A 12,085-nucleotide genomic window follows, 5' to 3' on the forward strand; every position below is an offset into this window, starting at 1 on the left:
GATCGGCTTCATGGTGTCGCTGTTGCCTGTCGGATGATGGCGATCGACGACGACCACTCCGGGAAGCGGGGTGGGTGATCAGGGGAAGGCTTCGGCAATCTCGTGTGTTATGCGTGTCAGTCCGGTGGAACGAGCAAAACATGGGGGTCCATACCTTCTTTTTTGGTTTGGGCCGCTCGGCGGCTACCTCTTGGATGGTGTGGGACCTTGTGTGGTGAGGGCGGACTGCTTCGGTTCGCGGTCCTCTGGGCGGCTGGTGGCCAGTGAGCGGCTTCCGCTCGGCAGGGGCTAGCCGCTCAGTTGGAGCTTCTTTTCTTCGGGCTGCCTGTGCTTCCTCCACATTAATGTACTCATTGGCCCGGTGTAACATATGATCATAGTCTCGGGGCGGCTTTCGAATAAGTGAACGGAAGAAGTCACCGTCCACGAGGCCTTGCATGAACGCATTCATCATTGTTTCTGAGGTGACCGTTGGAATATCCATGGTCACCCGGTTGAATCGTTGGATGTAACCTCGAAGCGACTCCCTGGGCTCTTGCTTGATGGCAAATAGACTAACACTGGTCTTTTAGTAACGCCGACTGCTCGCAAAATGATGGAGAAAAGCGATGCGGAACTCTTTAAAGCTGGTGATGGATCCGTCCAGCAACCTCCGAACCATCGTTGCGCCGATCCCGAGAGGGTGGTAAGGAACACCCGACATTTCACTCCATTTGTGTATTGATTTAATGTAGCTGTGTTGTCGAACTTTCTTAGATGGTCGTCCGGGTCGGTGGTTCCGTTGTATTCCCCGATCGCCGGGGGCACATAATGCTTGGGCAGAGGGTCCTGCAGGATGACCTCTGAATACTGCCGGTTGATCCGCTCGGGGGAGGCGTCCGTTCGGGGAGCCTTGCCTTTTCTGTAGTCTCGCCTGGGCGCCTCGTCGGATGAAGATCCTCGATCAAGGTTAGCTGGTGCGACTTCAGGAGGCGTACGGAATAGGGCCCGATGAAATGGAATCGGGGCAGGCGGTGCTTCTCCTTGGATGCCGATCGGATCCTTATCTCGGCCCCATGCTGCCGCTCGACCTCCTGACGCTGACGTCGCTTGTTGTTCCAGTCGCTCGGCTTGCGTCTTCTGTTTCTGTTGCTCCACGAGCTTAGCTGGTCTTGCCTCGATTAGAGCGTCGAGCTCCTCCTGGGAGAGCATCACGGTGTGAGGTCGTCCAACTTCGTCTATCTATTCCGCTCGGATGCAAGTGTGTTCCCACAGACGGCGCTAATTTGATCCTGTCCGAACGCTGAGTCGACGGACGCTGGGGACGTGGCGCTCTCCCCTATCTCCGACCAGCTGCACAAATCTCTGGCAAACCTGCAAGGAAGTCGAGCCGGGAAGGGGTTCCCGGCGACGACCCTCCGACGCTCAAGTCAGGTAAGAGGAAAACGATGAAGTGGCTCCAAAGATGAGAGATCGCCTACCTCCGGCGAAATCTGAGGGCTCTTATATAGAGCTGTGGGGAGGCTTATGCACACCTACCGAGGCGTACACGTGTCCTTTACCATACCTTAGTATGGGCTTACCAGAGGAGCATGTCTGACACCATATTGATACAGTCCGAGCACCTCTCTGATGGGACAGTAGAATCTTTCGTCGTATGATTCTGTGTATGGCTTGGTTGTCGAACATGCCTGTTGTCAGAAGATGTTCCCCAATGTCCCCTTGTCCTTGTCTCTTTTTTCCCCAAGCCGAGCATCCATCCGCTCGGCAGGCATCGGTCCGACCGGGCGTAAGTATCGGTCCGACCGGGAAGATTTCACTCCATCGCATGCTCGGCTGAGACTGTTCCTTCACAGCATTGCTGCTTTATGCCTCGACTGAGCGGGCAACCCGCTCGGCCCGGCGACCCTGTTCACCATGAGCGTCGGAAACCCGACTCCCCGTCGGGTTGTCTTTGATTCCGCCCGGACCCGTTCGGTCGATCGACCCAACCCTTCTCCGATCGGATGGACCCACGCTGACCCTTTTGACTTCTGACACGTAGGCTCCCCACAAAGGGGGTCCCCCGTCCTTACTGTCGGATCAGCTGCAATTTAAACTCTTTAGGTTGACTAGGGGGTTTTAACCAAACCCTCTTGACGGACCTAGACTATTTTGATTTCTACAAATTTACACTCATCTGGTAGAGTTGAGTGAGACACTACAAAAAATGCACCCATATAGGGGTGGTTTTTTTGACTTTCAAGAGCGGTTTTCAACCTCTTCTACACTTTTACCAACAGTTTGAAAACTACTCCTCTTATTGTCATTCCTATATCCTATAGAAGCAGTTTTCATGACTCATGGTAAAAATTAAAAAAATGCTCCTATTATACTTTATAGGTACGGTTTGGAACCGATCTTACACGTTGTACATATAACAATGGTTTTAAACCACTTCTATAGCTATAAATATAGGAGCAGTTCAAATCGCTCTTAAACTCTTTAGGTGTTAGAATGGTTTTAAACTGCTTCTATATGTCATAGATATAAGAGTGATTTTGAAATGCTATTAATGTTAGACATTAAGGAGCTATTTTAAACCACTCCTAAATATAGGTATAGGAGCACATCAAAACACTATTACTAAGTGTTTGGTTGATGGGTATGGGAATGAGGGAATGGAATGATAGTAAAAGATAATGTTTGGATTGTGGGTTTGGGAATGATTACTAGATTTATGGGAATCAACCAAAACTCATATAACTTGATGAGTTTTATTTCCATTTCTATTCCCATTCCACCCTACTATCAAACTCATACCCATAGTCATTCCCATCATTTAACCAAACGCCCCCTTAAAGTTTAAAATTTAGGAACAGTTTAAACCACTCTGGAACATGTTGGATGTAAGAACAATTTCAAACCACTCATATACACTATACATATATTTAATTCATGAAATTTAAGAGCGGTTTCAAACCACATCTAAATGCCACGAGTATAAGAGTATTTCAAAACATTGTTAATGTTAAAATTTATAAACAATTCAAACCACTCTAGCTCTAAAACCCATTAGATGTATAAACAATTTTCAACTAGAGCCCAATAGGTGTAAAAATAATTTTCAACTCATTAAAAAAAAAAATCTAATTGTGTATTCTTTAAAGATCTCTACTCAAATACATTTTGCAAACTTGATACGATAAGTCCTAATGAAAGTCTCCGTATGCCATTTTCAAATTAAAAGTTACAGAAACTTCCATCCTCCAAAATATTTTCAACATTTGCAATATTATTCGATCTCATAGGTGTTCTGACTCCAATTGCTGCAAGAACATTCAGTTTCTTTATTGAGATCGATGACTTATGATGTTGTTTTCCTGCCTTTGAGAGCCAAGATCTGCACATTTCCTTAGAGTTATTCATGTCCCAGTGATCATTTTTGAAAATTCTCAATTTACCTTAGATTGGAGTTTCTTGTTGTGTTGTTTTAGAGTCTCGTTCTGTGATTTGAATGCATCAAATTGGGTCTTGAGCAGCTCATAATTCATCTCCAGTTGCTTGGTCTTCCACCTGGCCCTCCCGTTCTGGAACCAAATGGTCACCTGCCTTAGATGCAACCCAAGCGTGGCAGCCAACTGTAATTTCCTCTCTGACTCCAGTTTGTTTCCCTATAGCTCGAAGCTCCTCTCCAGTGCCCTCACCTATTCCGTGTTCAGCCGCCTCCTCTTCTCCCCTGCTTGCATACCGTCATCAGAGAGGTCATCCTCTGCCATTGCAACGTCGTGTTTGTCATCACTTGCATTACCGATCTCGACTCAACAAGGACATGGATCTTTTCCCCCGCACGGGATAGAGCAGTGGAGTCGTAGCTGCAGCAACATTAATTTCCAGTGATTGAGTTAAAATTTGAAGTAGAAAGCAAGGCTCACCAGTGAGGTCTTGCAGGTTGTGACATAGAGGCATGGCTGGTGCAGGGTGTTGCCGGTGTTTAGCTTCATGGGGTGGTTGGAATTGTAGCATCTGCTTCATCTACTCTTGAAGTCCTACGCGATCTCATGAACCAAGCCCCAGAACGACAACTTTCGGATCAACAACTCCATGTTATTCTAGTACTTCTGGATCTCTCCCTCGATGCCAACGTGCCTGAAAAGAAGCGGTGTGGCTTATTTATGCCGCCAGTCACGGGATCCGACTTCCTTGGTACCTTGCCGCCAATAGACTTCGTGGGATGTGTGATGAAAAGAGGCGTGCATTTAAATAGGAAAGAAAGGGCATTTCTAATTTGAGCGATGCAATATTCAACCATTGGATTGACTCTAATCCAATGGTAAATAATATCAAAATCACAATGGATTCATGACACTTATTTTATCCAATACATGATCGCAACGTAGACAGAGTGTTAGATCCTTAAAAATCATAAGGAGCAAATTGATTTTGATCCTTATTAATATTGAGATTGTTTAACTATTATGATTTAATAGGCCTCCTTCCCATTTTAAAAAAAGTAATTTTAATGGCATATGTCGAGTGGTGAGCCTCAACTTGTCATATGTCGACAAGTAGGTGCTTGAGCCGTCGAGCCTTTTAACCACCACAGGTGAGGAGCACCGACAACTCCACCAATTGATCGGAGAATTCATTAAGTATTAAATAATAATAAAAATAACATTATAATAACTCATTTAAATATCATTAAATAAAACATAAAATTTCTATGAACCTGTTAGCTTTCCAGCAATGCATCTAAATAAGTGGAGGTCGAATCCATCCACATATTGTGGACCAGAGGATGATCCATATACATATATGGGTAAGAATTGATGGTCTCTACTTATTTTACAGATGAGAATCATCAATTTTCACCAATACATGTAAAGAGAACATCCCCTTCAGTAAGTGTACATCATAAACTTCTCTAACATCACAAAACTCTCCTAAATACATAATGATTAAATAATAAAAACCTTGATATTTAATATTTTAATCCAAAAAATTAATATATAACATTATTAAACAATTATCCTCCAAGACAATAGAAAGAATACTTCAATTGCTAATATAAAATAATTAAAATTATTTAAAATTCAATATATAACTAAAAGTACTAACATAAGACAAATATTTTTTTTCCAAAATTCTATCTAATTTTTATGTGACTCTAGTAATGGGGGAGATCTATGATCACTTTTATGTATATTTGATGGAGAACTTATATGTCGCCGCATAGTATCAGCTAAGATAGTTGCTATCTAAAAAATAAATCTAATTTAATATATCATGTTTCTATATAAATATTTTTGAACATTAATATTCAATATATGATTATCTGTATAGGCAATAATTCAGGGCCACGAGATCTCCCGGTAGTTCCAGATATCATACTTTGGATAACATTAGTAAAATTTTGAATCTGATGTTCAATATGTGACATTGGTGTAATTTTAATTAATTTTGAGAAAATATTATTTTTTTCATCTATGTGAAAATTGAAAAGAGCATAAAACTATCAATAAAAATTAAATATCATATAATATATTTTTAAATTTTAAACAAAATACCCCTCCCTTTTTGTTTGCTTTGTATATTAAAATAATATTTTTTAGTCCTATATGATTAATTTGATTTGAATAAAATAAAAATAACATAAATGTATAAATGTCTATAACTATATTAAATATTAAATAATTTGTACCATTTTCAAATACGAGGTGCATGGTCGGATTTTTTTTTTATATAAGTACTCTTATTAAAAAAATTAGAATTAAAATTGAAAAATAAAAAATCAAATTTAAAATTTTCTTATTTTTAATAAGTTTTTTTAATTGGTTTTTATCCAAGGAATAAAGATCATAAAAATTTTAAGTTAGAATGATCACATGGTTAAGGTGATTCTATTAATAAAGAAATGAGTATTTTAAAATATTGTTATAAGAAATAGGGGTATTTTGAGAGAGTGATATTGTGCTGCCTAACTCTCATGCTCGACTCCAGTGCCCGACTGAACGTGCGGGGCATCTAGAAGTGAACGGGCATCCGGATGTATGTGAGAGATTTGTAAACTGCTCTTAGAAGTTAGATTAATAGAAATAGTTAGTAGCAACGTTTGACACGGAATGACTGCCAAAAGTATCCAAAATTGGTTGTTTCAATATTGTTTCTAAAAGTTGTATCAATAAGAGAGGTTTATATCAGCGGTTTGTACAAATTGGCGCTAAAACTATACAATAGATGCAGTTTAAAAATCAATTCTAAACCATTAGAGCAATAGAAGCGATTTATAATAACACTTTACACAAGCTTCTGTTCCAAGACTCCAATATGAGCGGTTTGAAGATTGTCAGCAAAACTTAGAGCAATAGAAATAGTTAGTAGCAGCGTTTAACTCAGAACTGGTACTAAAAGTAGCTAATATCCACAATTTAAGATTGCTTCTAATAGTTGTATCATTAAGAGCAGTTTACAATAGCGTCTTTTTCGAATCGATGCTCAAGTTATGCAATAGGAGTGGTTTCGTAATTTTTCTTAAAAGGTTAGACAATAGAAACAGTTTAGTTCAAATTGATTCAGTTGGTCGATTTTCAAGAGCGACATTAAAACTACTCCTAAATAACTGCTCCTATACGGATATATATATTTTTTGTAGTGGAGAGGAAGATAGATATGGCGTCAAACCTTAATTCTGATAAAGAAAAATTTTGAACCTAGTGTGGGGAGACTAGGACCACTTTGGGTCTTATTTGGGAGCAAATAAAGACCAACTTGGTCTTTGTCTCTAGGAGACCAAGTCCACTTTGGGCCTTTAAATCTATATTATCAACTTTTGAGTGTACAAAAGTTATGCTCTAGATATACCCGATAAGTCTATGGTAAAAAAATGATAATGCTCACCTAATAAGTGAATCGACTGTCTACCTTTAAAATTAGTCAAGTGAAGCCTTAATACTTGATTATTTTTTTAAAAAAAAACTACACAGTTGTCATTCTCTTAAAGGGAACAAAGGATATATGATTCTCAAAATGGGCCTATGAAAGATCTATGATAGACTTATGTGGGATTTTAAGAAGGATAAGACAAAGTTGGCTAAATTACAAGTTATTATCTAGCTCATTATTGTGGGATTGAGAAATAGTGCTGGAGTGAACAATACTCGTAACTTTTTCACTTTTTTTATAAAAAATTTAAAGTAATAAAAGTAGCGAAATAATAAAAAGATAATTTTGATACTGTTGGTTTTACTTGATTCAAAGTCTGTGACGACTCTTACTTTAAGGCTCACGATCGACGATCGTTTTCATTGGACAATCCACTAAAAATTTGATAAGTACAAATAGATTATTATAAGTTTGCTTAAAGTAAATTATACCAACAATATAAATATCCGATGTAAAGAGCAGTTGTCGAAGTAGCATCGTAGTGTCATAGTTGAAAATTGAAGTATCACCGCATGCTTTTGAGCGTTCAGTTGTTTGAAGAGTTGTGTGTTAGGCTCTACTCAAACCCTCCTTATAAAGGAGTATCTAGACACCTCTATAGCATTGAGGTGCCTCAATTGAATATGATCTGATCCTAAGTCATCGCAGCTTATCCACGTCCAAGTGCCTTAATCCCTTTAAAATGCCTCAATCGCTAACGTGGTGACCACTAAGCACAACTCCCCTTAGTCACCTCTATCCGATCCCAAGCACCCCTTTGAGGCGTTTGGATTTGACTTAAGTTGACTAATTAGAAGCTGCCACCTCATCCTACTGTGCGCTGAGGTGATAGAGGCACTTGAATCCCTTTCAGGTGCCTGTATGGTTAGAGTGTATACTAAAAGCCTAGCTTTTGTAAACATTTGTTTTGAAATACAGAATCACATTGGTCAAAAATGTCTACATTTATGCTAAGTGTAGTTGTTCAATTAATTTATATTGTAGATAACATGGTGTGTGGTGTCACACACAGAAGATCATGTTATCGGTTCTTTATAAATTATAAACAGTAGCTCGTGACTTAGATGGAAAGGAACAAACTATTGAAATAGTCGTAGTGTAATTAGGTGTTAGTTTATCTTGACTGATAAATTACACTAGTACACTCTGAGTGTATTGAGCATGACCATTTAAGGTAAGTTCTTTTTATATTGACTTAATAAAAGAACAAGACCTTAGTTATTATGGAAGTATGTGCTCTTAATCCTAATATAATAACAAGCACATATATTTAGTATTTATTTCTTTGACTTATCAAAGGGTGAGATTTAACTCGATAAATCAAAAGGCCCAATAAGTTGGGAAATGATATTACTTATAGTGTGTGTTGTTGATTATAAAAGGAAACTGTATCCTAGTAATCTAGGTTGATAATGCCCCCAAGGGGAGCTCATAAGGATTGTCATGCTAAACCTTGCAGGTGAACTTAGTCCGACATGACGATAAGGTTGAGTAGTACTACTCTTGGATTAAGATATTAATTAAGTGAATCGTCAGTGACTTATTTAATTAGTGGACATTCGATATCTTAAACACAGGGAGACTAGCACACTCATAATAAGAATGAGCCCAAAATGTAATTTAGGATTGGTGCGGTAGTTCAATAATAATAATTCTTTAGTGGAATGAATTATTATTGATGAAATTAAGTTGGGTGTTCGGGGCGAACACAGGAAGCTTAATTTCATCGGAAGACCAAAACCAATTTCTCCTCTCGGTCCCTATCGTAGCCTCTTATTTATAAAGTATTATACCCACTTATACCCACCTTTATACTCATCCTAAGGTGGTCGACCAAGCCTTGCTTGGAGCCCAAGCAAGGGGTCGGTCAAGTTAATCATTGGATGAACCAAGTGGTGCCCGACCCTAGCTTGAGTCCAAGCTTAGGTGGCCGACCACATCATATTAAAATGATTTTATTTTTAAATTTTTCTTAAGTGGATCCCATGGTTTTAAAAGAGAATTTAAAATTTAAATCTTTACTTTTTATAGCTTTCTACAAAAGATTAAGAAAATATATGATATATTTCCTTATTTGTAGATTGAAAGGAAGATTTTAATTTTGAGAAAACTTTTCTTTTTTGTAACCATGTTCATGATTTAAAAGAGAGTTTTAAAATTATAAAATTTTCCTTTTATAAGTTTCTACAAAGGATTAAGAAAAGATTTGATATCTTTCCTTATTTGTAGATTGAAAGGAGATTTTAATTTTAAAGATAACTTTTTTTTTTGAAAATTATCCACATGTTTAAAAGAAAGATTTTAATTTATAAAATTTCCTTTTATAACCAACCATGAAGGGAAAAATTATTAGAGAATTTTTTATTAAAATTTCCGGAAACAAATTAAGAAGTTTTAATTCTTGTGTTGTTAAAACTTTCCTTGTTTGGAGCTTTAAGGTGACCGACCATAGGATTTAAGAAAAGGAGTTTGATTTTAATTAATTAAATTTTCTTTTTCATGGCAAAGAAATTAAGGAAGGTTTTATTTAAATTTTCCTTATTTGCCAAGACCAAGGATTATAAAAGAGAGGGCAGGGGTGCCTTTATGGCTAACAACTCTATTCTATTTTCCTCCCTCTCTTCCTTGGTGGTGGTCGACCCTTGCTTCTTGCTCTTCTCCTTTTCTCTTCCTCCTTTGTGGCCGGCGGCATCAACACAAGAGGGGAGTCCTTGGTGGCCGGTTCTAGCTAGGAGAAGAAGGAGAGAAAGGAGACTTTGTTTTTAGCATCCCTTGGAGCTTGGTGGTGGTGGCCGAACCTCACATCTCTTGGAGTTTTTTGTGGTGGTCGAAACTAGCTTGGAGAAGAAGGAGCTTGGGTGGTTCTCGTCTCGGTAGATCGTCGCCCACACGACGTCCGAGATAAGAAGAGGAATACGGTAGAAGATCAAGAGGTCGTTGCATACAAAGAAAGGTATAACTACTAATTATTTTCCGCATCATGCTAGTTTTTCTTTGTATGAATTCCAAACACAAGAGGCATATAATTCTAGGTTTCGAATTTGTGATTCGAGTTCGTGTTTTTTATGTTTTTTGAATTTGTGATTCGATTGTTCTTTTTGGTTAAACCAAATGTTATTTTAGGAAATTAAATATTGAATTTCTATAAAAGGCTTTGTCGAGACAGTGGAGGATGATCTCATACCCAAGAAGGCATAGTGTCTCGCCATGTTTGACCTAGGAGCCGATTTTAGAAATAAATATTTAATCAACTTTGTAATATAGGTCTGACTTGGATCAATAGTGTTAAGTTCCGCTTGCGATCTAAGTCTAAACCATTAAGAATAAATAAGTTAAATTTGGAATCAATAATGTTAAGTTCCGTTTGCGATTCCGAATTTAATTTCTAAAGAATACAATAGGTTGTTAGGAAAGGTTCGACACTTGTACAAAATTTTTGTACAGTGGAACTGGTACGATCTTCCTAGGACCAACCAACATGTATAGGCTTAAGGCACCTGGATCCATCTAGATGCCTACATCAATTGATCCAGGCTTCGTTAGCTCTATAAAAATTGAGTTAGTACAAACAAATATATAATATAAAATAATAATATTTTAACAGTCTTGGGCTGTCTTATCATGATTTTTAGGTTTCCCGTGAAACCCTAAATTAGATCGATGCCTACTGTTCCCTCAACGGGGAACACGTCCTCACCTACTCCTCTAAAAAAAGATTACCTTTTCCAAATGTCTGTTTGGACTTTTGCTCAACATATGATCTTGACCTCCTAGACTTTCTGCTAGATGTTCGATCCTCGACCTGCCTAAATTTTCATTTGATGTTCAAGACCCACAAGACTTCTGCTCAATGTCCTTGATCCACCAAGTCTTCTGCCCAGTCCACCCGACCAGGACTTCGTATCCAATCCCTTGTCTGGGACTTCGTACCCAATCCTCTCAACCAAGACTTCTTGCTCAATCCCTTGACCATGACTTCGTGTCTAATCCCATGACCAAGACTTTATTGCCTAGCTTCAATTAGGTTTTGCCTGCACACTCAGATAAGTTTGTTAGACCATAATACAACTTAACTTTGAACTCTTTATCATTATCAAAATCAGATTCGATTAGCTAGTACTTTCAACACTAATAATCTCCTTTTTGATTTATGACAAATATGGTTTAAAATTAAGTAAAAACATAACACTTAAAGAAATTTAACATAAAAGAAAAAAGCTTTACAAATAAGTTTAAGCATTTTTAGAGAAGCTTTTAAAATTTTAAAGTAAGGATTTTTCAACTTAGCTTTCCTTAATTTATGATTCTATATTTGGAGATTTCGAAAGGTTGCATATTTTGAAAATTCATTCATTTACATTTTTTTAAAAAAAATTATATTTTGAAAAATATTAACTTTTAACGTTTCTCTTCCCTTTTATATATGTCAAAAAGTTTTAGGAATAAAGAATTATGTAAACAATATTTTCAATAAAAAAATGTTTTAAAAAAATTGCTTTTGCAATTTACTAAGGCAATTTTCTAAGCAAATAAAAAAGTTTTTGCTTAAGGGAAATAAAGATATCGAGTTTGCAATTTATTTACTAGAATAGATAAGCAAGATTTCTAAGTATTAAAGACTGATTCACTAAAAATCTAAGCATGAATATAATTTTTATTTTATAAACATATTTACATTATTCCTTCTTCTTCTAATTTATTCAATTCTAAAGTAGTCATTTCTCGTTTTCCTTAATTTTCATAACTTCCTAGATAATTCAAATCTTTTATAAAAACTTGGTAAATTATTAATTATAATTGAGCATTATTAGATCTACTTAGTTTAGATCATTTTATGAGTCGCTATATCTAAGTGTAATGTTTAAGTATAGAGTTGACTTAATTATTAATTAATTTTGAGTTAATTGAGTTAATTAAATTAGAGTTATTCAATTTATCTTGATTAACACTATTTTTCAGATTAATTAATTGAGTTAGTTAATTAGGTTGACTTAAATTGATTAAGTAGATTAAGTAATTGTTAAAAAAATAATTAAGTTAAAATTTTACAAAAAAAAATATTTTTTTTAGAATTTTACAAAAAAATTAAATTTTAATTAAGTTCATTAAAAATTAATTAAGTTAACTTAAGCTCATTAAAATGAAGTTGAACTTTGATTAAGGATTTTGATTAGATTAATCAATC

The sequence above is a fragment of the Zingiber officinale genome, chromosome 7A, assembly GCF_018446385.1.
Source record: "Zingiber officinale cultivar Zhangliang chromosome 7A, Zo_v1.1, whole genome shotgun sequence".
NCBI lineage: Eukaryota > Viridiplantae > Streptophyta > Magnoliopsida > Zingiberales > Zingiberaceae > Zingiber > Zingiber officinale.